Source organism: Notechis scutatus, chromosome 12, assembly GCF_049901735.1.
Source record: "Notechis scutatus isolate UNSWTSFEM ecotype Mainland chromosome 12, rNotScu1.2, whole genome shotgun sequence".
Taxonomy (NCBI): domain Eukaryota; kingdom Metazoa; phylum Chordata; class Lepidosauria; order Squamata; family Elapidae; genus Notechis; species Notechis scutatus.
This window is the reverse complement of record NC_142020.1, coordinates 14,624,636-14,639,678: the sequence shown is the minus strand read 5'-3', so window position 1 is coordinate 14,639,678 and position 15,043 is coordinate 14,624,636. Positions and strand designations below refer to the sequence as shown.

The 15,043-nt window shown below is 41.2% G+C and overlaps 1 protein-coding gene across 2 annotated transcripts in view; it reads right to left on the bottom strand.

Annotated features, from left to right (window-relative positions):
* Positions 1-15,043, bottom strand: part of TTYH3 (tweety family member 3) — a 52,647-nt gene that overhangs the window by 29,070 nt on the left and 8,534 nt on the right. The gene's annotated exons all lie outside the window — the stretch shown is intronic.

Sequence of the window (15,043 nt, the reverse complement as noted above, 5' to 3'; positions counted from 1 at the left end):
ATTCCTATTCAGGCTCATCCATGAGAAGAAGAGAAAAGCAATGAAAAGGATTAGGGGACTGGAGGCTAAAATGTATGAAGAATGGTTGCAGGAATTGGGTATGTCTAGTTTCATGAAAAGAAGGACTAGGGGAGACATGAATGGCAGCCTTCCAGCATTGGAGGGGCTGCCCTCCAAAGAAGAGGGGGTCAAGCTACTATGCAAAGCACCCAAAGGTAGGACAAGAAGCAATGGGTGGAAACTAATCAAGGAGAGAAGGACCATCAGGGAGTGGACTGCTGCCTTCAGGGATTGTGGGGGGCTGGCAGCAGTGATGAGGAGGTTCCCGAGGAGCCTGTGCCAAGTGTGTGTGAACGCAGGATGATTCGTAGAAGAGAACAGCTGGAACAGCACAGGCGACTCAGGAGTAAGGATGCAACATAATGGCCCCTCCCTCCAGGGAATATAAGCCTGGTTTCAAAAGGTTTTTGCCTTTGCAAAAGGCAAAAACGCTCTAAGGACCCAGCATTGTGTGTAGCGACTCCGGCTTATCTGAAGAATTCTGTCAAGGCTTTTCTGGTTGGACTAATTGTCTGCAAGCCATTTTTATCTACAAAGAAGTTTATTTGTGGATTAAAGCTGTGAAGGTTTGAGCTGCTACTGTTTGTTTGAGATTTTCTTGCTGGTAACAGGGTTTGGTCAGAACAGAGAAGCAACCTAGAACTAGGGAGAAATTTCCTGACAGTTAGAACAATTAATCAGTGGAACAACTTGCCTTCCAGAAGTTGTGGATGCTCCAACACTGGAAGTTTTTAAAAAGATGTTGTCTGAAATGGTGTAGGTTTCCTGCTTGAGCAAGGGGTTGGACTAGAAGACCTCCAAGGTCCCTCCCAACTCTGTTATTCTGTTAAACTCTTGGATTTTTTAAAAAACAGGGATCACATCTGCAGCACCGTACAAAAGGGGCATCTACTGCACACTCGTGGCTTACCTTTTTTAAAAAACTCTATTTCCTTAGATGATAGGAGAGAGCGTATGTTCTACACCCAGAAAGCAAGCAGAAAAAATCAGACCTGACAGCAAAATTCAAATATTAACTCCTTGGTTCTAAGACTTTGACAAGAATGATACATCTCTGGAAATGGTTAGCCTCGGGGTAGGAAGAGATTGCTTTTTAATCTATGTTTAGGCTGGGTTATTATTGGGTTACTGTTTTTCTATACAGAGGAAAAAGAGAGAGGCTGGCTTTTGTTCTCATGCAAATAACTGAGAACTTGAATGAGAGCGAAAGAGAAAAAGAGAGAAAGAAAAATAAAGAGAGAAAAGAGAAAAAGAGAAAGGGAGAAAGAAAGAGTGAGAAAAAAAGAGAAAGAAAGAGAGAGAAGAGAAAGAGGAGAGAGAGAAAGAAAGAGAAAGAAAAAGAGAAAGAAGAGAGAAAGAGAAAAGGAGAAAGAGAGAGAGAGAGAGAGAGAGAGAAGAGGGAGAAAGAAAGAAAAATAAAGAGAGAAAGAAAAAAGAAAGAAAGGAGAAAGAAAGAGAGAGAGAGAGAGGAGAGAGAAAGAAAAAGAGAAAGAGAAAGAGAAAAAGAGAAAGAGAGAGAAGAGAGAGAAAGAGGGAGAGAGAAAGAGAAAGAAAGAGAGAGGGAGAGAGGGGGACAGACACCAATGAATAAACAACTTATTTGTTTACAATGCAGTAGAAACTCTCTAAGAATTTACACCTTCTACTCAGGGGTGGGCAATTAATCCCCAGAGATCTTCTCAGGATGATCCACTAGATTTCCTGACTAGCCAGCCTCTCATACCATTTCAAGGGGCAAATCCATTGCCCCAAATATCTAGGCAGAAGATAAAAAGAGTCCAATATATTGAAGAGTTTTCGCCTCAAGAGAAAGTGCCAGAGAAGCACATTCCCTCACCATCCCTGCTGGCAACTCAAAACCACAACCTTGTTTGAAAATTAATATATAAAATGAAAAATAGCACATTATTCCTTTCCTGGCATCATTTGAGCTGGGTTTTTGGAACCAGGCGGTTGGACAATCTGCTGCTCTCGATTGTGCCCAGGAACTGCTTAATTTCATAGCGATTCTGTGTTGATGGATAACTTTTATGTCAATATTATAGTATTCATTCTATTTTGCTAGTTTTTGATTTTTGATTTCATCTTTCTACGCTGATATCATCCTCATCGTTATTACGAGCCACCCGGAAGTAAAGAAGGAGGGGGTTACATACAAATGCTATAAAATAAGTAAGTAAGTAAATAAACATAGAAGCACCTTTTCGGGCAAGAACCTGCTCTGAAAATTATTATCTGTTTCTGCAGGGATGATCCTCTTTTCTATTACCTCTGTAATGGGCCGATTGCTCCTCCACAGAACAATAATTTAGAAAAATATCTGTCACACTTTGAATGACATTTGTAGTGACATCTCCCCAAAGACTAAGCCATGATTAAATGAAGCTTAGCTTCTGACAGCTTGTCAAGTTAACACACTTGCTGAAAAGATGGATTTTCTGGGAGGTGGGTTTTTTCCTTCCCTTCCTTCCTTCTTCCCTTCCTCATTCCTTCTTCTCTCCTTTTTTCCTTCCTACTCTCTTCCTCCCTCCCTCCTTCCTTTCCTTCCCTCCTTCATTCCTTCTTCTCCCTTTTTTTCTTCCTATTCTCTTCCTCCCTCCTTCCTTCCTCCACTCCCTCTTTTTCCTTCCTACTCTCTTCTCCCTCTTTCCTTCTTCTCCTTTTTCCTTCCTCCCTTCCTCCTTCTTTCCTTCCTTCACTCCCTCTTTTTCCTTCCAATTCCTTCTTCCTCCTCTCTCCCTCTCTCCCTCCCTAAGCTCCCCTTCTCCTTCCTTCTCTCTTCTACCCTCCTTCCTTCCCTCCCTTGTTCCTTTTTCTGCCTTTTTTCTTTCCTACTCTCTTCTTCCCTCCTTCCTTCTTTTTCCTTCCTCTCTTCCTTCCTTCTCCCTCTTTTTTCCTCCCTCCCTCCTTCTGTCTCTTTTCCTTCCTCTCTTCCTCCCTCCCTCCTTCTTTCCTCCCTTCACTCCCTCTTTTTCCTTCCAATTCTCTTCCTCCCTCCCTTCCTAAGCTCCCTCTTTTTCCTTCCTAGTCTTCCTCCCTCCTTCCTTCCCTCCCTCCTTCCTTCTTCCGCCTTTTTTCCTTTCCTATTCTCTTCCTCCCTCCACCCTCCCTTCCTTGGCTCCCTCTTTTTCCTTCCTACTCTCTTCCTCCCTTCCTGCCTCCTTCCTTCCTTCTTTTCAAAACTAACAATATGCTTCCCGATTCAAAGCGCCACACCAAATCCATGTAACCCAAAGGTTTATCACTGCAGGAGACGCTGCCTCTTCAAGGCTTGAAGGCATTTTATAAACACAGACAGGTGAGATCACCTCCTGGAGCAGATCCAAAGGCCACGGAAAGCAGGACTTTTGAGGATTCCCAACTCAGACCACAGGGAAGAGCAGAAACAAAAGATGGTGGGGGGGGGAAAGGCCTCAAACAAGAACTGGGAATGTGTCCACATCCTTAAGACCTCATTTTCACGTGGCTCTGGATCCAGGAAAGACGTCCATTCTTTGAATGGAGTGAACGGAGCAGAGTGTTTACTGGCCGGGTGCCCTTCTTATTGCCAGTGTGGAGTTTTGTTCAGCTTTTGTTGTTGTTGTTGTTCAGTCGTGTTCATTAACCACAATGCTCCATCCTTGTTGTTAGGCGGAAGAAAACTTCTGTTCTTTTAATAACAAGGAAATGAAGAATTGGGCTGTTCGCACAGCTCAGTCACACATCTCTCTTGAAAGGCTCTAAATTAAGGACAAGGCAGGATTTATTTCAGCCTCAGAGAAAGTTAAAAAGCAAAATCCACAGTTCCTGAACAAAAAGCCTGACGTCTCCTCTCTTTATACAATCATTAAGATGTAAGCAGGACCCTAATTACTTTCTGAGGAGCAGAGAGATGTCCAAATTCAGCCACAAAGAGGATCCAGCATCACGGGGCCTTTGGCCTTTTCATTTCATGTCATTATTTTGCATTGCTTTTTTCTTCCAACTTGCAACATTAAGGAAGAATGAAGAGTTAAAAAGTGATTTCGCCCTAGAGAATCCCTTAAGAGGTAGGAGCATCTTTTTGGGAATCGTATTTTGAACTGGGTTGCCCGTAATTTTCTCCTTTTATTTATAAAAAAAAACATGCTTAGGTTGATCCTGATGTTGACACAGCAAAAATTTGGAGCTTTAAGGGACATTAGAAGGAAATATCTCTCTTTCTCATCTATCTATCCATCCATCTATCTATCTATCTATCTATCTATCTATCTATCTATCTATCTATCTATCTATCTATCTATCTCTATCATCCATCTACCCACCAACCAACCCACCTATCCATCCGTCTCTATCATCCTTCTATTCATCATCTATCCAATCCAATCCATCTATCCATCTATCTATCCATCCATCCATCTATCTTGGGAATTTTCAGAGTTATAGATCCAAAACACACCTAGAGACCAGGAAGTTAAAGTAGGACTGAGTTGTGTATATAGGCTGGAAAGGACATTGTTTACCTGAAATGTGCAATACAAGTTTAATTTTTCCTGCAACACATCCTTAAATCATGCCACATTCCTGCAAGAAACTTAGCACTTAGACCCATCAATTCTCCAGGTTAAGAAGAAGCCCAGATCCCATCCTGCAGGGATGCTCCATATTTTACACAGCCAGGAAAAACAAACCTCCTCTCTTTAATTTATGGCAACGCAAATCACAATTCACTGCCCTGGCATGAAAGCCATTGATCTCCCTTGAGAAAACTCAGTCATGTATTAAAACTGGTCAGGTAGGAGAGAAAAGAGCTGGATGTGAATCTTCCTTGACCTGCCGGAATATCGAACACCCCAAGAAGGAAAAAGAACCCAGGAAATGAAGGGTGAAAATACTCACTAATTACAGGGATTGATTTTGGTGGGACTGAAGCATTAACCCTGACTGAATGCAGGTGTGAGTTGTGGCTGATAAAGAAATCCTAAGAAACGGGCGGCTTTGGGATTTTAAGAGACTGAGGTAGACATTGGAGGGTGGTTTTGCACAAAGTCAACAAGTAGAGTATTGGGTAAAGAAAGAGAGCCATGTTACAGGCCAGAGAGTGAGTTTCTCAAAAGATCATGATGAACGATGAACTGTTGCAGAAACCGGGCCTGGCTAGTCTAGGGAAGAGAAGGACCAGGGGAGACAGGAGAGCAGCCTTCCAATACTTGAGGGGCTGCCACAGAGAGGAGGAAGGGGTCACACTGTTTTCCAAGGCACCCGAAGGCCAGACAAGGAATAATGGATGGAAACTGAACAAGGAGAGATTCAATTTGGAAATAAGGAGAAACTTTCTGACAGTGAGAACAATCAACCAACAGAACAGAAGTTGCCTTCAGAAGTTGTGGGAGCTTCATCCCTGGAAGCTTCCAAGAAGAGACTGGACTGCCCTCTGTCAGAAATGGTGTAGGATCTCCTGCTTGGGCGGGGTGGTGGTGGACTAGGTGACCTACAGTCCTACAAGGTCCCTTCCAACTCTGTTTATCTGTATCTGACCAAGCTTTACAGAGTTAGGAGACCAAAGATAAATCGTATTTTCTCTTCTATCATTTGTCACTTGGAAAGAGGCCAGTTGGATCCATCCTAAACTGATCCATCAAAGCTTCCCTTTGTCAGACGTACATACAGAAGTACCTGACTCCAGCAAATATTTTTAGAAACGCAACGCATGCATCTCAAAATACTTTTTTTTCCCCGTACCACACGAATAATTCACAACTGGGCGCAGGTGCAAAGAATATCTGTCATCGTGCAGAGTTGCAAGAAGAGCATGTCGGTGTGGCATCTCTCAAACGATGTGCCCCGAGTCGCATCTCTGATACCCAAAGAGAAGGCCTGAAGTCCATTCTGGGTTGCGTTTCTGGTTACGGGTGCAGGGTAGACCTTGATTACGACCCCCCAATGGAGCCCGGGATTTCATGCGGCTAAGCAAGACATGGCTAAGCGAGTTTTGCCCCATTTTTAATGACTTTTTTGGGGCAGAGCTGTTAAACGAATCATTGTGGTTGCTCAGTTAGTGACCGGCTGATAAGTGAATCTAGCTTCCCCGTTGACTTGGCCTGTCAGAAGGTCGCAAAGGGGGATCATGTGACCCCAGGGACACTGTGACTGTCTGTTCTGACCCAGGCTTCGTCCAACGTACTTAATCACAAACTTGTTTTAAAAGCAAAACCTATTTTATTGCAATGCTGGGAATTGTTTTCATTCCCAGCCAGAACTAATCTTAAACAGTCCCCCAAGATAAGCACCCACCTCTCAGTTCTGTGGAATGCGGCCAAAAACAGAAGTATCAAATGAACTAGAAAAGAAACCAACCAAAGTACAAAGAGCTTCAAGAATGAATCTGAACTAAATGAACAACTTTGCTTCCTTTATTTTTACAGATAACTCAAGGAGGCAAACTCCCACAATACTTCTTCCTCTTTTTATTTCATTTATTTCTTTATTTAGAAAAGTTATATGGCCGCCCAGTCACCCTCAGTGACTCTGGGCAGCTTAAAAAATAAAAAGCCAATATACAAAAATTAAAAATAAATCAATAACCCCAGCCCTCTGGCAACAGCAATCGGTCAAACAAGCTAAATATTTTCCTATTTTCACTTATTTCTCTCTCTATGGGGTGGGCATATTATCTACCTGCTTTCAAAGTGGGTTTTTGACATCCAAACACTATTTAGGTCTTGTTCCCTAAACATGAGCTTTTCTGATCAAATGATTTTCTTTTTTCAGGCCTGAATTCTAGTCTATGCCAGCCCGTGGAGAGAGGGAGGGAGAGAGAGAGAGAGAGAGAGAGAAAGGGGAAAAAACCAAAACGCCAAGGCAAACCTTTGAAATTACATAGAATTATCTCTGATCATATGCAACTGTAATTTCAGAGGATATTATCTCAATCCAGCCATTTTCTCTGTAGCAATCCCATCCTCCTTTCTAGGATGAGCCAGTGGAATTCACCGCCAGGACTTAGAATGCAAAAAATCAAAAACTTTTGCCTGCTTCAAACAGCCTTGTGCAAAAAAATTTTTTTGGTTTATTTATTAATTAATACTAAAGGATACAAAAATATCGATAAAGGAGAATATCTGTAGCCCTGACCTTGTTTTCTTGCAGACGTCAGGTACAAAAATAAGACACGAAAATACAAAAGAAAATAGTAGGAAAGGCAGGGAGGAAAAAGAGAAGGAAAAAGTGTGGAAAAAGGGGGGGAGAAAGGAAAGAAAAGGGGTTGACTTCCGCTTCCCTTTGCTGCAGTAGAATAAAATAACAACATCAAAGCTCAACTTTTTTTCTTTGACGTCATAGTATAAACCAAGCCATTTCTACAGCAACAAACCTATCTAACTGGTAAAACCCAAAGTTTCATTCCCCTCCCCCCACACACACCTCAAGCACAAAGTCCAGAAATGGTTTCCAAGTAGGGAAAAAAAATAGTTGTGTTTTTGTCTTTAATCAAAGCCTTGTGAGGTTTTAAGGCAAACACAATTACACTTTAATGGCTGGTTTTTTATGAGCAGGAGTCATGGGTGGAATGTGATTCAATGATTGCAACTGTTGTTAGCAGAAATTCAGATCTATTTCATGCCACTCAAGGTTCTCACTCTACAAAAATGCAGGGAGGCATTGCTGGCTTCTCAGAGAAAGAGACGGAAACATCTATCGAAATCTACTCCGAGATGATGCATTGCTAAGGTAATGCAATAATTGGTTTGCTTGCAAAGCGTTTTAAAAGGAGCCATTTTCATGTAACTTAAAGAGAAAAAAAAAACCACAAGAAATAGAAACTTCCGGATCCCGGGTTTCCGCTCACAGTTTAGATCTTAGAGCTTACTGATTTTTAGAACAGTTTTTAAAGCAAAGTTTAATGTTTTAAAATTTAGGGGAAAGGTTATTTTTTTTCCCTTTAGAGGATTAAAAAAAAATCTGAAAGAATACAGCGAATTTTATTAATATAAATAGTGACAGCCTGTAAAGATTAATCAGGTATAAGAAAACACCAATAGCAGAACGGGTATGTAGATGTGGTAAAGGAGAAATCAAAGATATCTCACATGTTTTATTGTATTGTGAGTTATACAGAGTTTATAGTTCATTGTGTATTCTCTCCCCTTACTGGAGAGATCGCCAGGGAGGGCAGACAATTTGTATGTAGACTTTCTCCTCCAGGATTCAAACCCAACTATTACGCGTGCGGTGGCAAAATTCTGTCTTGCTGCAATGTCTACTAGAAAAAAATTGGTTACAGAATTATAGCTGTCAACTTGTGACAATTTTGGGAGATAGAACAAACTTTGGAAAAATGATATTTACACACATACTTATTGGCTCCCCACTCATATCAACCAGGGAATGACCCTAACACGTATTTTCTTAGCAGGGATGTTACTATCGACTATTAATATACTATAATGTGTCAGTATTATTATTTTTTATATATTGTAAATAGTGACGGCTATTGCTGGTCTAAGTCCGTAATAAAGTTATATTCTATTCTAATCAGCAAACAGAAATATATATACTGTATTATTTCCCTTCCCACAAGGAAAAGCAGAGATTGTTAAATTGATTCTTTTATCCAAAGATGGCAATATATTTAACTTTGTTTTTATTTGGAAATCGCTTTGGGACTTTGTGCTTGTGATGGGAGGGGAAAAAATGAAATTTTGTTCTTGTTTTTGTGGATTAGATAGGTTTGTTGTTATAGAAATAGCTACTGTATATACTATTGTATAAAAGTAAAAAGTTGAGGTTGTAATGTTATTAACTTCTAATAACATTAGAATAAAGAGAGTTGGAAGCCAATGCCTTTTTTTTCCTTTATTCTTTTCCACCTCCTATTTTCTCTTCTTCCTTTTTTCCTTCCCCCTAGTTTTCCATTACTTTTTATTGTCCTTTGTATTTTATATCTCGGAAAAATAATAAAAAAATTGATATACTCAAAAAAGTGCATTTTTAACCCACAAAGGATGCCTTCTGCATTTCCGATTCAGGGTGGAAAACCCCTGTCTGTGGGTTTTCATATTATTCCACATTATTACAAATTACATATAGGTTTGGATGAAAAATGTTATTTTTCAAATATGGCCCTCTAAACCAAAACAGAAGATTGCCATAGCCCTCGACTTACAAACATTTGTTTAGCGACCATTAGAAGTTACAAGAGCACTGAAAAAAAGGAGCAGTTCTCGTACTTACAACCGTCATAGCAACTCCAGAATCATGGAATTCAAATTTGGGCATTTGGCAACCAAAATATGCATTTATGACGCAAGCTCAGACCATTCCCATCCATCTTCCAACAAGCAAAGTCATGGAAGGATTGCGATTCGCTTAATGACTGCAGAGATCTGCTTAATGACCATTACAAAAGGCTCACCAAAAAACAAGGGAGGGAGGAAGAGAGAGCGGATACAAAAATACAAGTCTGAAATAGAGAGAAGGGGGGGGGAAAAAAACCTGAATATGGAAATTGTTCAGAAGCTTGCTTTCATATTCCGCACAAATCCATTTATTAAATCCTGAAAAAGGCCTCTTGTTCCATTTTTATATCGGCTCAGTGAAACAGTCCACATTTCTTATCCCCCCCACCAACCCCCATTCACCATGAATTCCACTGTTGACAGCAAAAATCTGGTTGAATAGCTTTTTATTTCCTCGCTGGTCCTTCCAGGGACGCACCACAACTGCGCACAAATCCTCGTTCCTCTTTTGTTGGTCCACAACTTCACATGCCACAGAGAGTAGGAATTCTCCACTGGAGACACCAAGGCTACTTTGCCCGGTTATTGCAAAATTATGTATTTATTTTTGGGATGGTTCTATTCAGTGGTGGGATTCCATTTTTGTTTTACTACCGGTTCTGTGGGCGTGGCTTGGTGGGCGTGGCAGGGGAAGGAGCCTGTAAAATCTCCAGTCAGAGGCGGGATTGGCTCAAACTTTCCGCTACCAGTTCTCCAGAAGTTGTGAATACCACCTTTGGTTCTATTTTAAATCAGGGACGCGGTGGCTCCGTGGCTAAGACGCTGAGCTCGTCGATCAGGAAGGTCGGCAGTTCGGCGGTTCGAATCCCTAGCGCCGCGTCACGGAGTGAGCTCCCATTCCTTGTCCCAGCTTCTGCCAACCTAGCAGCTTGAAAGCACATAAAAAAATGCAAGTAGAAAAATAGGGACTCCTTTGGTGGGAAGGGAACAGTGTTCCTCCGTGCGCCTTTGGCGTTTATTTCTGCCGGCCACATGACCACAGAGACGTCTTTGGACAGCGCTGGTTCTTCGGCTTTGTAATGGAGATGAGCACCGGCCCCCTGGAGCCAGAAATGACTAGCACAGATTCCTAAGTTGTAGGAAGTTTGTGTCTTCTTCTAGTTGGCTATCTCTTTCTTTCTTTCTTTCTTCTTTCTTTCTTTCTTTCTTCTTTCTTTCTTTCTTTTTCTTTCTTTTCTTTTCTTTCTTTCTTTCTTTCTTCTTTCTTCCTTCCTTCCTTCCTTCCTTCCTTCCTTCCTTCCTTCTTTCCTTCCTTCTTTCTTTCTTTCTTTCTTTCTTTCTTTCTTTCTTTCTTTCTTTCTTTCTTCTTTCTTTCTTTCTGTGTGTTTCACTCAGGCTTGGCGTGCAGAGGACTTTGAATCATCATGTGATTCATCCGTGTTCAAGGCTCTGCACAATATTTATTTTTCCCCCCTCGGATGATTAAGCAGCTTAAAAATAAACTTGGAAGCCTTCGAGAAGAGGGATGAGGGGGCTCCATCTGCATCGCAGATGGCCACCTCTGTCCTGCCAGATGTGGATCGCTTGGGAGCCCAAACAAACCAATGGTGAGCCACCCTGGGAAATCCAGGATGTCCCTCTTTTATTTTACTTTAATTTTATTTTGGTGATTTACACAACAGGCTGTGAAGCCAAGAATTCAACCTGGAAATAAGGAGAAACTTTCTGACAGTGAGAACAATCAACCCATGGAACAGAAGTTGCCCTTGGAAGTTATGGGAGCTCCATCACTTGAGACTTTCAAGAAGAGATTGGACTCCCATCTGTCAAAAATGGTATAGGATCTCCCACTTGGGAGGGGGGTTGGACTAGATGATCTACAAGGCCCCTTCCAATTATCTGTTATCTGGTTTAACAGGCAACACGATACAGATTTACAGCAGATCATACAACTGAGGCACGATAGCAGTTTTCCAATATCTGAGGGGCTGCCCCAAAGAAAAGGGGGTCAAACTATTCTCCAGAGCACCTGAAGGCAGGACAAGAAACAATGGGTGGAAACTAATCAAGGAGAGAAGCAACCTAGAACTAAGGAGAAATTACGACAATTAATCAGTGGAACAGCTTGCCTTCAGAAATTGTATGCTCCAACACTGGAAGTTTTTTAAAAATATGTTGGATAACTATTTGTTTGAAGTGGGTGTAGGGTTTCCTGCCTAGGCAGGGGTTGGACTAGAAGACCTCCAAGGTCCCTTCCAACTCTCCTATTCTATTTAGTGGCTGTTCCAAGTTACAATGGCACTGATAAAAGGGTCTTTTGGCCATTTTTCCATGCTTTCGACCCCTGTAGCATCCCCAAAAGATCGAAATTTGGATGCTCGGCGAACGACTCATACTTATGATGGTTGCTGTGTGCTTCCTGGGGTCACGCAATCCCCTTTGCTGACCTTTTGACAAGCAAAGTCAATAAGGAAACTGTATTTACCTAACAACTGGGTCACTGCAGCGATTCACTTAACAATTGTGGCAAGAAAGGTCGTAGAACGGGACAAAACTCACTTAACGACTGTCTCATTTAGCAATGGAAATTTGGAGCTCAATTGTGGTCGTAAGTCAAAGACTACTTCACTGGACATCAACAGCATTTGGGGGAACAATAACTTTAAAATAGGGGGTAGCCCTCTATAGGTGTGTGATGACCCGGAGTGTAACACAAACGTAACAAAATCCAAAATGTAAATAAATGTCCTTTAATGCCTCCAACTTGGCCTCACTGTTCAATAATTCTCAGTTGGAGATGAAACGTACTCAAAAATAGTCTTCAAAAGAAAGCAATACAGTCCGAACTTAATGAGCAGATAGAGGTGAAATAAAAAAACCAAAACAAACTACAATGAAGGAAATTCCACAACGGACCAGGATAAGTAATTACCAAATTCAAGGAGATAACAAGACACAGTCCTTTAACCAAGATAAGTTCAGCCCAAAATAAAACACACATTGAACGCTGTGTTTTAACTGTCTCTCTAATATACTATTCTCCCCAGCTGCAACCAATGAGGGGGATCATGGCCGCTTCCTCTCTCATAAGTCAAGTTGTTCCCTTCTCTGTTCCTCCCTGCGTGCCCTAGGATGAAGAGGGGATGGGCCTGGGTCTTCCTCTGACTGCTCAGCTGGCCTCTGCCCTTCCTCAGCCTCCTCTACTACAACTTCCAGAGCCACACCTCCACTGGCTGTTCCTCCTCTCCCTCAGAGTCCGACTCTAACAAGGGCATGACAAGGTGTCCAATAACTACTAATCTTGGCTAGATGGAAAGCTATAACATAGAAATTGAATAAATAAATATATCAATCAAAATAAAGCATCCACCTTTCAGACGGATTCAATCTGGTGGGTCTTTTACTCAAATACACCCTGATTTCCCAAGGAGAAAATGTTTGCCAGCCAGATCAACCAAGATTTAACGGAAGATCGAAATTAAATCCCAGGACCTTTTTCCTGCAAAATGTTTTAAAGTTCTCTTTCGAGCTATTTTCTCAAGCATTTTTCGGTTTTCCATTTTTGGGATTTCTGCTGTTTTAAGATGATCCAGCAGCTACGACGAACAAGGTCCAAATTTTCAGAAATCGGAGGAGAGCAGAACAATTGTGTTGTGAACTATCGAAAAAGGCATTGTGGAGTTTCTTGGAAGGAAGGAAGGAAGTCTACGAAGAGGGGCAAAAAAAAAAACTAATAGAAAAACAAGGGCACCTCTGTCCAGCAAAGAAAAAAAATTTTTTTTGCACCCGAAGGCTTCCGTTTTGCAAATTAGTTTTTCCTTAAATTGTCTGGGTCGAAATTCGCATTGTTCCATGATTTTCAAAGCAAAACTACGGAGATGGTTCCAGATTTCTTGTTTTTTGAGGCATGGAAGAAGTCCCAACATAAAACAGCTCCAAGGAAATGGGATCCCCGCTGGGAATGCATTTTCCTTTTCACCTCAAAGGATTTACTGGATCCAACACTTCCTTGGATTAAAATTTCAATGGAACAACAACAAACAAAAAAGGTTAAAAAACACATCACAATAAAATGTAAAGTCTCCAAAGTAGTCCATGAATCAGCCTGTGCTTGCAACAGCACATACAGGTAGTCCTTGACTTACAACGAAACCATTTGAAATTTTGGTGGCACTGCTCGCACTTACAACCATTGCAATATCCCAAGTCACATGATCAAAATTCAGGGTTTTTTGGCAACTGACACCTTTTTTTGTTGTTGATGGTTGCAGCATCCTGGGGACACACGTTTGCCAATTGGGATTCGTTTAACAACTGCATAATTCATTTAACAACTGTGGCAATTCAAAGGCCTTGCTTAGCGACAACATATTTTGGACTCCATTGTGGTCATAAGCCAAGGACTAGCTCTACTGTAGTCACTTTAACTAGCCCTGGATAGCAGTGATTGTGTGGCCACCCAGTTCCACATCAGGAGAAAAACCAGTTTGAATGCTGTTCATCGAAAATTAACCCTGAATATCATTGCAAAACACAGCAACTTGCATGCATGAACTCCCAGCGAAAAGGTGGAATTTTCCAGAAATGTCTTTTAATACCTTTCCACAGTGCAAAAAAAAACAACAACAGATTTTATCAGTAGTAATAAAAATGGGCTCTGATTTCTGGAAAGCTATTTTTAATTTTTTTTTAAAACGTGTAAAATTTTTCCCCTGGTTCAACTGAGAGAAACAGTAAAAACAGATGCTTGGAAAATTCAACTTCCTGCTGAGATATCGCTTTCCTGTCCACATTACACAGCCCCAAAACAATTCAATACGAAGAGTAACCAGAGAATACATTAAGTGGTTTCCCTTTCTCGAAATATGCATTTGTTCGCATGTATCACACAGGGAACCGAAAATAAGACAAATGAGATTACATCATATACTTTTTTTTTTCCTTCAAGGCCTCTTAAATTGCTATAGAAATAAAGGCCAGAAGCTATTAGAAAGAATAACGCCGTTTATTGCTAGCAACAATTGACTCTACTATGTAATTACTTCGTTGTAGTTTGAGCGACTCACAACTCTTCAGGCGCTTTGCCTTCAGCTCCATGACACAATAATTGGTATTATTGGCTCTAAAAATATCTCGTGCTATAAAGGCTGGATCCAAAAGAGCTACTCAAGATTCAGATATGGGTCCTCTGAAGATAATCCTTGATCACAAATATTCCTACCTGACTTTAGCACTTTACAACTGCTCCTTCTTCTCTCCCCCAAAACCAGTAAGAAGGAATTGGAGCTACCAAGAAATAATAATAATAATAATACAACCACTAGTCTGAAGATGGCTTGTATTGCAGATTTCATGGCTCTGATAAATGATTTGGGTCCTACAAGCCCAGATTTTTGCCTTCAACCAACTTTTGTTGGTGAGAATATTTTTGGGTGAGAAGACAAGAGATGAAGATAGCAACATGGGCCAAACTATTCAAGAGAAGCTTTGAGAAACTGTTCCTTCCAAGGTGACTCATTTGGAAAAGGTTATGGGAAAAGGACACATACACACACACACACACAGAGAGAGATGGTATTGCTAGTAGAAGTGCACACAATACAAAGTTCACAGGAATATGACAAATGTACATTGCACCAGCTGTTTGTTGACCTGGAGATATGAAGACACTCCCAAGCCAGACCAAAGAAAGCAAATACAAGTCGTATAGAAAGATTTGTGTGTGCGTCAGAGCTGCAATTGGGTTGAGGACTGAAGTCTTGCCCATCTAGGGAGAGAAAGGTTTGGGG